Source organism: Mustelus asterias, chromosome 1, assembly GCF_964213995.1.
Source record: "Mustelus asterias chromosome 1, sMusAst1.hap1.1, whole genome shotgun sequence".
Classification (NCBI taxonomy): domain Eukaryota; kingdom Metazoa; phylum Chordata; class Chondrichthyes; order Carcharhiniformes; family Triakidae; genus Mustelus; species Mustelus asterias.
Genome location: NC_135801.1, coordinates 9,021,638 through 9,034,302, shown reverse-complemented (window position 1 = coordinate 9,034,302; position 12,665 = coordinate 9,021,638).

The following is a 12,665-nucleotide window of genomic DNA, read 5'->3' as shown; positions in this document are numbered from 1 at the left end:
CCTGTTTAAAATAACAACTTTGACCCATGCGTATGAGAATTGAAGGGTTTCTAAGTTAGACAATGGCAAAGTACTGGGAATCCTGGGAATCTGAAATAAAACAAAATGCTTTGTTAAAAAAAACTCTAAGTCAAGCAGGATTAGAGCAGTGAGAGAGAAATTTTCCATTCTGTGACCTTTCACCTGACCATGGAATAGTTAGAAACTTGATGAGTGGAAGCAGGTGAAGGTTGGGAAGAACAGAGTCACAGAATTGTGAAGGAGCAGCAGGAGGCATTCAGCCCGTTATGTCAGCACCGGCTCTCCAAAAGGGCATCATGATTCTGTGCCATTTCCCTGTACCATTGCACATTGTTTCTATTCAAGTATTGTATTTATTAGTGCCACAAGTAGGCTAACATTAACACTGCAATGAAGTTACTGTGAAAATCTCCCAGTTGCCACACTCCCTGTTTGGGTACACTGAGGGAGAATTTAGGGCAGCACGGTGGCAATCACTGCTGCCTCACAGCGCCAAGGACCCAGGGTTCAATTCTGGCCTCGGGTCACTGTGTAGAGTTTGCACTTTCTCCCTGTGTCTGCGTGGGTTTCCTCCCACAGTCCAAAGATGTTCAGGTTAGGTTGATTGGCCATGCTAAATTGACCCTAGTGTCAGGGGGGTTAGCAGAGTAAATATGTGGGGTTACAGGAAGAGGGCCTGAGTGGATTGTGGTCGATGCAGACTCTATGGGCTGAATGGCCTCCTTCTGCACTGTAGGGATTCTATGATTCTATGGCCATTGCACCTAACCAGCAGGTCTTTCGGACTGTGGGGGGGTGGGGGGGGGGGGGGAACCGGAGCATTCGGAGAAAACCCATGCAGACACGGGGAGAATGTGCAGACTCCGCACAGACAGTGACCCAAGCCAGGAATCGAACCCGGGTCCCTGGCGCTGTGAGGCGGCAGTGTTAACCACTGTGCCACTGTGCCGCCCAGTATTCCCTTTGAATGCCTCAACTGAACCACACACCCAGGCTGGCAATGCATTGGAGACGCAGACAATAGGGAGATCTCGGTCAGGGCAAGGACGGGGGGAAATTAAAGGAGAAAAGTTGGCCTGTAACAGAGGAATACGGTCAAGCTTTGATGTGGAATGTGAGCGGGTTCGGGACAGAGCTTGTTGGATGTAAGGAAAGGTTCGAATGTTCCAATCTGTTCCTCCTTGAATGTTATAATTTAATATTTCTCGTTTTTAAAAAATGGAAAAGCCTTAAAACTGGGTAGAAAGCGGTTTAAACTGAAGCTATAATAACAGAATCTCAGAGATTAATGAGGACAGCATGAGGCTAATATATTTAATTCCACCATACCTCACCGGATATATAAAAATAATTGATCGCTCTCTCACACACACACACGTGGACGAGCCCTGCAGATACACCCGGGAGTTATTTATATGCCGAGTTGGGGCCCTGGGGGGTGACACGATCCCAAATATATAGGTTGCACTGACCCGTTTAAATCACTGTTATATACTTAGCCTGACAACAGGTTGAGAAAAAAGTGGAAATGGATTAAACCGCCTTGTCACACAGTTATCAGTCAGAAGAACAGGCTTTTAGAAAATAGAATCGTTTTTTAAAAAATGTTTAAAAAAATAACTTTCACACACCTGTTCCCAAAAGATATGTGAAAATAAATGTGTAATGCGATTTGCCATCCGGATGTGTGGGTGATGAAGTTGTCAGATAGACCAATGGATCCAGAATTAAATACTCTCCTAAAAATATATAGAGGGAATCCAGCATTGAGTGCGGATAGATCTGTGCTGGCCTTATATACATCAGCATCTTTGCAATTGAAACTGATTTGATTTAAAAGCATTAGTCCAGTAGGTTTTGTTTACCCCCCCCCCCCCCGCAACAGCTGCAGAACCTAACTTTTTTCCCCGGGGAGAAAGTAGCCTTGAGTTTAATGGGTTAAACATGTTGCATTCTCACCACATCCAAGCCTTTGCTGGTGATTCTGACGGGCGTTGATTTGGGGACTGGGTCTCAGATGTAAATAAAAAAAGGAACAGCAGGAGAGTGCATTGGCCGGCTGGGGCTATATTTCCAGGAGGTGGCGAGAGGAGAGGGAGGTAGGGTGGGACTACACATTTGTGTGTGTGTCCTTGCTTGGGAAGAGGAGGGAGGGAAGGAGGGGATGGTGTGGCAGCCAGGGCGCATCTCGCCTGCCAATGAATGGTTAAATCGCAACTCCTGCCTTGCCAGGCGGGCGGGCAATGTAGGACAGGGCTGATATTCCGCCCCCCCCCCCCCCCCTCTCCCGACACCATTCCGGAGCGGCTTTCATCAGTTGGGATGAGGAGAGACTGGGTAGACAGCTCCTTCTTGCTCTGACCATTGTCAGCCTGGGTTTATCGTGGAGATTGCGAGTAGCGGCTGATAAGGACGAGCAGTAGCTGTTCCCCCCCCCCCCCCCCCCTCTCTCTCAGTGTTGCTGTTGTATTATCACACACACTCTCTCTCTCTCTCATACAAATCGCTTTTTGCTGCTGGATGCTGGTTTATCCCGATGTGCTACTGATGCTGAGCGCCCTCTTTGGATGTGAATCGCAGGAGATTCTGCAGTTCTCTCGGCTTCTGCTGCTGCCTCCCTCTCTCCCTCTATCACACACACACACTCTCTTTTATCCTCAACCCTCTCTCTGCACATCGACAGAAAGAGAGAGAGAAAAAAGTTTTTACAGGTGTGTGCAAATATATATTTTAGCCAGCAGAAGAGAGAGGGAGAAACAGCAACCTCCTGGAACAGACTGGATATTCCCCCCAAGAACAGATCGTGGACCAAGAAATCTTTTGCCTTTCGAACACTCTCTCCCTTTTTTTGGCTTCCTGGAAACGCAGCAAGAAGATTCTTCATTCTCTTCGATTTCCAAAGGAGCTCCCCAATGTTCCAAGGCTACGCTTTTTCCAAAAACTGGACCCTTTGCGAGGCGGCACCAGTTTCAAGTTAGATGATTATATATATATGTGTGTGTGTGTGTGTAACACCGAACCTTTGCTGCATCAACCCCCCCCGGACCGGCGACTTGTCTCCAATTCATTTGACATTTCCATTGGATTACAACTGGATTCGCTTTTCATGTGGCCATCAAGCTGAGCTATTCTAGAGAGAGAAAGAGAGGGGGGAGAGATCTGCGCGACTTTACAACGTGTTCACTTCAACAGAGGATAAAAAAACATCTGGAAAGGGTGTTTTTTTTGTTGTGTAAAATAAGCCAAGACTGTAAGAGGGAGAGAGGACACCGAGAGGGAAGAATTGGTGTTGGAGAGGAGAGGGAAGTGTCTCTGGCAGTGAGGGAAAGGGACACTCCATCTCCCTCTCGCTGTGTGTCTCTTTGTATCTGTCGATTCTGCAACTACTCCCAGCCTCCCGGAATTAAAGGCAGCGCCCCGCGGATCACCACGGAGCCCCCGACTAAAACATCAAGAGGAAATCAGACGGGGAGGAAATGGAAGTTTTCCCAGCCATCTGCCTGGTGTCCATCCTCTGCTTCCCCTGCTCCGATGTTGTCAACGCCGATTCCATCATACACATCGGTAAGCTACACACTGCGGTCTTCCCCCCCCCCCCCCCCCTCTCTCTCTCCTTGGTTAAATCCTATTGCTTTTCTGTGCTTTATTACAAAAAAAATTACCATGATTTGAGAAGGACTGGGCGAGCAGGAGGTGGATTTGTTGCCCCGCTCTGAACTGAGAGGCCGATTGAAAGTTACACACCTCCCAAATCTCTCATTGAGTGTCGGGAGTTCAAGTCTGGTTGGGCAATGAGCGGGCGAAAGCGAGAAACACACAGATACACACATATACACACTGATACACACACACACATATATACACACTGATATATAAACACATTGATATATACACAGGCATATACACACTGATATATACGCACACATATATATATACACACATACCCACACATACACACACATATACATACAGATATATACACACATACATATACACATATATCTACACACCCCGATATGCACGCATATATACACACACATAAATATATATACACACCCACATATATACATGTACACACACATATATACACACATATTCATACAAACACACATACATATATACTCATAAATATACACATATATATACATATATGTACAGACATATGTACACATTAATATACAAAATATACACGCATATACATACACATACACACATACACATATACAATCTCTCCCGCTCTCTGTTTTGACAAGGCGTGTTTAAAATTATAATCGGGCAAAGTAGAGGACTTGTTTTTCCCACACAGCGAAGCACATTAACACAGGGAACTTACTATTTTCATTTTGGGTTTTATGGAATCATTGGAGAGAGGAAAGGGGCCGGTGGGAAATGGGAAGATTTATCATCAAAGTGATTCTTTAAAACAAGGTGTTGTGTGTGTCCAAGTATAGCAAAAAGAAAGAAAATCCCCCAAATGAATCATCCGTCCGGATTCTCGATTGCTTTTCGCACGGAGAAGTATTTAAGTCACAACGTTTTCTGAGCGAAAGGGCTAAGTGGTGTGCCTACACTGGCTGTGGGTGGGTCTGTGTGTGTGCCACTGTGTGTGTGTGTATGTGTGTATGCCACTGTGTGTCACTGTGTGTTTGTGTCACTGTGTGTGTTACTGTGTGTATATCAGTGTGTTTGTGTGTGTCACTGTGTGTGTCACTGTGTGTCTTATGTGTGTGTCACTGTGTGTATATCACTGTGTGTTTGTGTGTGTGTCACTGTGTGTTTGTGTGTGTCGCTCTGTATATATGTTTGTGTGAGAGTCTCTGTGTGTGAGAGACTTTATGTTTGTGTGTTACTCTATGTGTTTCTGTGTGTCACTGTGTGTATGTGCGTGTGTATGTTACTCTGTGTGTGTGTGTGTGAGACTGGAAGCAGATCACAATCAGACTCCCGGGTTACACAAAGCATCTTTCAGTGACTCTCTTCTGCTTTGTGATGTGAATTGTAATAACCCTCGGCAAACAAAACAAGCGGCCCCGGTGCCCAGAAACTTGCCACACCAACCAGCTACAACCCCCACTTCCCTCTCTCTCCCACCAACTCTTGCAGGGAAGAAATGTGATCCCGCCCCCACCACCCCCCTCCCCCCTCCACCCAGTCACCTCTACGTGGAAGGTGTTTATCTGGGAGCATAGAGAACGGAGAAAATTGAACCTAAAGAATTCAAAAGAATAGTGAACACATTCCTGTCGGTGACATATCGCTTTCAGGACGTGTCTCTCTGTCATCCCTCCCATCTCTGCATTTGTACACACCGTGGACACTAAACCACCAAGGTCAATTGTATTGGTTGCTCTATGATAAGAGCTAATTTTAAAATCAGACTGAATGACCCGTAAAGGACAGGTTTAATCCACCGGATTATTTTTTTTGGTATCTCTCTCCAGTTTTATAAAGCCTTCAGCATATCTCTGTCCAAAGATATGTTCAAAGATGTGTACATCTACTTCTCTGAAACAGGGCTGGCGTACCCCAGGAATGAACTATTGTTGCTACAATAACTATAGCTTAGCAGTTTTGGCAGGAGCAGACTCCGAAATGTTATCAAGCTAATTTAGTCACTGGCCATCTTTTTTCCCAGATAATTGTTTTACAGTATCTGTTAGGATCACGGGGAAATCTGTGCGAGCTAATCCATACCTTCCCTCATCTGAACGCCAGTGTTTTCACATGAAGTATAGTTAATGCAATTCTTAATTGCTTTGTGTGGTGACGTTTAATTGCTACTGAGAGAGAGAAAATGAGAGGGAGAAAAAAAATCCTCAAGAATAAATCCTTGAAATCGAAATTAGGATTCTATCCCTAAATGATCTGCGATGATTTGCTGTGGAACTTCCTCAGCGATTGCCTTGTGTTTTTTTAAAATATATTAATTATACATAAAACCTTTGCTTCAACCACCGGTCTATGTTCAGAAGCAAACCCCGCTGTCCTTTAAACAGTGACATATCTGCTCCGTGAAAATAATGGACACGGTGCAGAGCGTAAACCGTGTCTAATTAAAGAAACAGATTAATCAATGTTGCATGCAAATCATTCTCTTGCATCGAGAGCAAGCACAATGCTCGCATTCTGCCAGAACTCGACCACCTCACCAACCATTTAGTACAGTAAAAACCTGCTTTTATTATTATCATAGATTCATAGAATCCCGACAGCACAGAAGGAGACCATTCGGCCCATCCAGTCTGTACTGACCACAATCCCAACCAGGCCCTATCCCCATGACCCCACAAATTTACCCTGCTAATCCCCCTGACACGAGGGTCAATTTAGCATGGCCAAACAACCTAACCCACACATCTTTGGAGTGTGGGAGGAAACCGGAGCACCCGGAGGAAACCCACGCAGACACAGGGAGAATGTGCAAACTTCACACAGTTTAAAGTTTATTTATTATTATTAGTCACAAGTAAGGCTTATATTAACACTGCAATGAAGTTACTGTGAAATTCCCCTAGTCGCCACACTCCGGCGTCTGTTCGGGTCAATGCACCCTAACCAGCACGTCTTTCAGACTGTGGGAGGAAACCGGAGCACCCGGAGGAAACCCACACAGACACGGGGAGAATGTGCAAACTCCACACAGACAGTGACCCGAGGTTGGAATTGAACCTGGCTCCCTGGCGCTGTGAGGCACAGTAAGAAGTCTCACAACACCAGGTTAAAATCCAACAGGTTTATTTGGCAGCACTAGCTTTCGGAGTCCTTCGAAGGAGCCTGAGACTCCGGAAACTGCCAAATAAACCTGTTGGACTTTATTCTGGTGTTGTGAGACTTCTTACTGTGCCCACCCCAGTCCAACGCTGGCATCTCCACATCATGTCTGTGAGGCAGCAGTGCTAGCTACTCTGCCACCATTCTCCCCCACCCCCCCACCAACACCCCCCCTCCCCCACCGCTACTAGGTTTTAACCTGCGTTGAGCTCCTTCTGCTTTCAACAACTGCTTTTAAAGAAAACCCAAAAAGTTCCAGTTAAGCAGCTACAGAACTCAAATCACCAGTTGGGTCACTTTGTAGACAATGTCTGCTCAGTAGATCAACTGTGCCAAGCCCTCTCTGTACAACATGTGAAGATACCCCAGTTCTGTGTGACTTCAAGAAGGGATCAAGGGATATGGGGCGGCGAGGGAATGATAGGGATATTGAATTTGATGATCAGCTATAGAATCGGAAAGAGAGACAAAAGTCTGAGGTCACATCCCAACCGACTCCAGAACAGCTTCCTCCCTGCTGCCGTCAGACTTTTGAATGGACCTATCTCGCATTAAGTTGATCTTGCTCTACACCCTAGCTATGACTGTAACACTACATTCTGCACTTTCTCATTACCTTCTCTATGAATGGTATGCTTTGTCTGTATAACGCGCAAGAAACAATACTTTTCACTGTAGGTTAATACATGCGACAATAATAAATCAAATCAAATCAAATCAAAATCAAAGGCCGGGATTCTCCCATCCAGGAGGGATCAAGGGATATGGGGCAAGGGGGGCGGGGGGGGGGGGGGGGGGGCGGCTGTGATCAGACTGTGATTGGAATTTTAGTGTGCGGGTTGCAGAGAATGTGAAACCCCATTGATGGTTGGGCAGGTATTTCTGGCTTTTAGACCAACATGGCCAGAGAATTCCATCCATAGAATCCATATAATATGGAAAGAGGCCATTCAGCCCATTGAACCTGCACCGAAAACAATTCCAACCAGGTCCTGTCCCTGTAACCCCACGTATTTACTCTGTTAATCTCCCTGACACTAAGGGGCTAATCAACCTAGCTCACACATCTTTGGAGTGTGGGAGGAAACCGGAACACCCGGAGGAAACCCTCGCGGACATGGGGAAATTGTGCAAACTCCACACAGCCATGATCAAAATGAATGGCAGAGCAGGCTTGAAGGGCCGAATGGCCTCCTCCTGCTTCTATTTTCTATGTTACTGCACTGGGAAATTGAAGGTTGCCTTTGCCGCCTTTTGGGCTTGGTGGGGTCAGCGTGAGGGGACCATCAATATAAAGCAGTCACTGCCAGTCCAATAGAGAATTGTGGAGAAACCTTTTTTTTGAGAAAACCCCGGTGAGTGGTGAGAATGTGAAGCTCATTGCCACAGGGAATAGTTGAGGGGAATCTAATTTAAGGGGAGTACATGAGTAAGGAAGGAATATAGGGGTATACAAATAGGGTCAGTGGAGACTCCAGTGGATCACACACACTGGCATAGATTTATTGATGTGGAGATGCCGGCGTTGGACTGGGGTAAACACAGTAAGAAGTCTAACAACACCAGGTTAAAGTCCAACAGGTTTATTTGGTAGCAAAAGCCACTCGCTTTCAGAACAGGCTGTTCCTTCATCAGGTGGGTGGGAGTTCTGATCACAAACAGGGCACAAAGACACAAACTCAAGTTCGTGTTTGAGTTTGTGCCTTTGTGCCCTGTTTGTGATCAGAACTCCCACCCACCTGACGAAGGAACAGCCTGTTCCGAAACGAGTGGCTTTTGCTACCAAATAAACCTGTTGTACTTTAACCTGGTGTTGTTAGACTTCTTCCATAGGTTAATTGGGCAGACAAAGAATGGGCAATAAATGGTGGTCTAGCCAGCGATGCCCACATCGCATAAATGAATTTAACAAAAGGCCTATTTTGGTGCTGTTAGTCCTTTGTAATATCTGTCTACATAAGTTCATCAGATATAGGAGCAGAATTAGGCTATTTGACCCATCGAGTCCGTTCCGCCATTCAATCATGGCTGGTATGTTCCTCATCCCCATTTTCCTGGCTTCTCCCCTTCACCCTTCAACCCATTAGCAATTAAAAATCTGTCTATTTAAACATCATTTATCTACCTCCCCAGCCTAAAGTATATATGACTCTGCAGATCTCAATTTGGTTGAGTTTGTACACCACACTCTTACTCCAATGTATGCTCTGGGCTGCTTTTTTTCCACCCTCTGGTGTTGGATGCTAATTTTTCTCTTTTGTGAGGGTAATATCCTTCATTAAAAAAGACTTTTTGACTTACTGAAGAGGGTGCCCTCTGAACCCAACAGTCAGGTTTAATAATAGAGACACTATCAAATATGAAGTGAGCATGGTTGCCGGTTACTGCTGTGCTTGTGTATTGCTTCTATCCAACCCCGCGCCACGTCTACACTCCACACTGAAAATCAAATATAGGTCCAGTTTTATGAGTTCTAGCTAATCACCATCCTTAGCACACATTTATTCGAAAAATATTTGTATGCGGCCTCCCAATTAGTGAATTAGTTAACCAATTTCCATGCTAATGATTTGAAATAAAGCATATCAAACAGTAATGTACAACACTGCACATGGCATTTGTGACTCGCCAGGGCTTCTCAGTGCTTTACAAGTGGTTTATATCTGCACGGGTTTTAACAGTAAAGCAATTGACACCAACTTTAACATTCGATTCATTTGTCTTATCCTTGCACATCGTTATTTAAATGCAACTGGTTTGAACGAGCTATTCACCTTGATATCAAGATAGATAAATCAACATGACCAGTGGAACCAGTAATTGCGGAAGCCACTTGCTTTATCACTATTTCTATTGCTAATAATTTAGTTTCCTCGCAATACAAATCTCAGAAAGTAATTTTCTCCCAATTATGCCATTGGAACTTGGTGTATCAATCAAAATCGATTCAGAAACAAGATGTTAAAGTTAATTAAATCCTTTTCAATAATTGAATTTTCAATGGGGCTGGTGAAATTTGCACTTTGAGCGGTTACTTTTGACAAATAAATCACTTTAAACTTTGAATTAATAGTTGGAGAAACGCTATTCGATAACCTGACAGCTAAGAAATGATTAATTGATCCATCATTTCTGGGGTGATGCGGATGGATTATTTGCATGTAAACAAAGGAAAGAGTCCAATGATTTTATCCAATCACCCAATCCAAATTTGTACCAACTGTATCATCCAATAAAACATATTGATAGTCAATAAACAGATGTATTTTTCTCTAGTGTTAATTATTAGGCATGGCATTCATCAAGAGATTGAAAGTTTATGCCTACCATAGCTGGCACAATGCTTTAGCCAGTGTGGGCATCCCATTAGTATCATTAGTTACATTTTAATAGTTTTTGTAAGTCCTTATATTAATTCTAGAGTCATAGAGCAATGCAGCACAGAAACTGGCCCTCCAGCCCAACCGGTCCATGCTGACCATGGTGTCCTCCTAGTTAGTCCCAATTGCCTGCATTTGGCCCATATCCTTCTAATCCTTTCCCATCCATGTAAAATCCAAATGCTTTTTAAATGTTGCCATTGTACCTACCTCAACCACTTTCTCTGGCAGCTCATTCCATATACCCATAAGACCTTAAGACATAGGAGCAGAATTAGGCCACTCGGCCCATTGAGTCTGCTCCGCCATTCAATCATGGCTGATATTTTTCTCATCCCCATTCTCCTGCCTTTTCCCCATAACCCCTGATCCCCTTATCAATCAAGAACCTATCTGTCTTAAAGACACTCAATGACCTGGCCTCCACAGCCTTCTGCGGCAAAGAGTTCCACAGATTCACCACTGTCTGGCTGAAGAAATTCCTCCTCATCTCTGTTTTAAAGGATCGCCCCTTTAGCCTGAGGTTGTGCCCTCTGATTCTAGTAATAGACCCACCACTCTCTGCATGAAGAAGTTGCTCCTCAGGTTCCTTTTAAATCTTTCCCCTCTCACCTCAAGCCTATGCCCTCTAGTTTTCAATTCCCCTACTGTGGGAGAAAAAAGACTTTGTTCATCCTATCTATGACCCTCATGATTTTACACACCTCAATAAGGTCACCCCTCATTCTCCTACATTCCAAGTAATAAAGCCTTAGCCTGGCCAACCGCTCCCTATAATTCAGGCCCACCAGTTCTGGCAACATCCTCATAAATCTTCTCTGCACTCTTCCCAGTTTTTCCTGACGGAAGAAGGTGGAAGAGAGAATTTCCGGGGCGTGTGGGGTCCTTAATTATGCTGGCTGCTTTTCCGAGGCAGCGGGAAGTGTAGACAGAGTCAATGGATGGGAGGCTGGTTTGCGTGATAGACTGGGCTCCATTCATGACATTTTGTAGTTTCTTGTGGTCTTGGGCACAGCAGGAGCCATACCAAGCTGTGATATAACCAGAAAGAATGCTTTCTATGGTGCATTTGTAAAAGTTGGTGAGAGTCGTAGCTGACATGCCAAATTTCCTTAGTCTTCTGAGAAAATAGATGTGTTGGTGGGCTTTCTTAACTATAGTGGGGGGACCAGGACAGGTTTTTGGTGACCTGGACACCTAAAAACTTGAAGCTCTTGACCATTTCTACTTTAAATTTCTTTAAATGGCACCGGTGTGGAGTTATCCTGAAATAAAAGTCCTTCTTGCTCTTTGACAAAACATTCAAGGAGACACCTGCTTTCGATATGCATGTTCTCCCCACAGATTTTTATGTCTGCGATGAGCACTTAATGCAGCGCATTGTGTTTGAACACCTGAGTAATATGCTGCAACTGACCTGCTGTACTATATGGGGATGTGTTGAGCAATGTCCTTCAATTTGCTCTAATTTATGGCTGAAGATTTGGAGTAAGGTTTGGACTCAACCAATTCTCAGACATGTTCCTATTTATTAGCTCAGAACAGCATTAAATCTGCAGAGATCTCGATCAAATTGCTTGTCAATTCTCTTGTGTCGTACTTCGGGTGGAAAAAAAATCTACACTTTCGGCGACACGGTGGCACAGTGGTTAGCACTGCTGCCTAATAGCTCCAGGGACCGAGGTTCGATTCCGGACTTGGGTGATTGTGCGGAGTCTGCACCTTCTCCCCATGTCTGTGTTTATTTCCTCCAGGTGCTCTGGTTTCCTCCCGCAATCAAAACATTTTTAAAAAGTTTATTTATTACTGTCACAAGTCGGCTTACATTAACACTGCAATGAAGTTACTGTGAATATCCCCTAGTTGCCACACTCCGGCGCTTGTTTGGGTACACTGAGGGAAAATTTAGCATGGCCAATTCACCTAACCAGCGCGTCTTTCGGACTGTGGGAGGAAACCGGAGCACCCAGAGGAAACCCACGCAGACATGGGGAGAACGTGCAGATTCCACACAGGCAGTGACCCAAGCTGGGAATTGAATCCGGGTCCCTGGCACTGTGAGGCAGCAGTGCTAATCACTGTGTCTCCAGGTGGATTGGCCATGGTAAATTGCCCTTTAGTGTCCCAATATGTGTAGGTTAAGGGGATTAGCATTAGCAGGGTAAATATGTGGGGTTACGGGGATAGGGCCTGGGATATTTAGCTGGAGGGGTTACTGGGATATTCCTTCAGAGAGTCAATGCCGTCTCGATGGACCAAAAAGCCTCCTTCTGCACTGTAGGGATTCTCTGATTCTATGAAGATGGATACAAGCAGGTAGAATGATAAATGACCTCAGAACATTATGAGGGCGGAGATAAAAATTAAAATCCATCTAAATGATGAGCCCATCTGTCTGTTGCAATAGTTAGCTCAATGCCGTAAGGCCATTTCAACTGACTTGATCGCTCTCCTTACTCAGCAGTCAGCTGTTCCCTGCTCATTTCTCTTTAG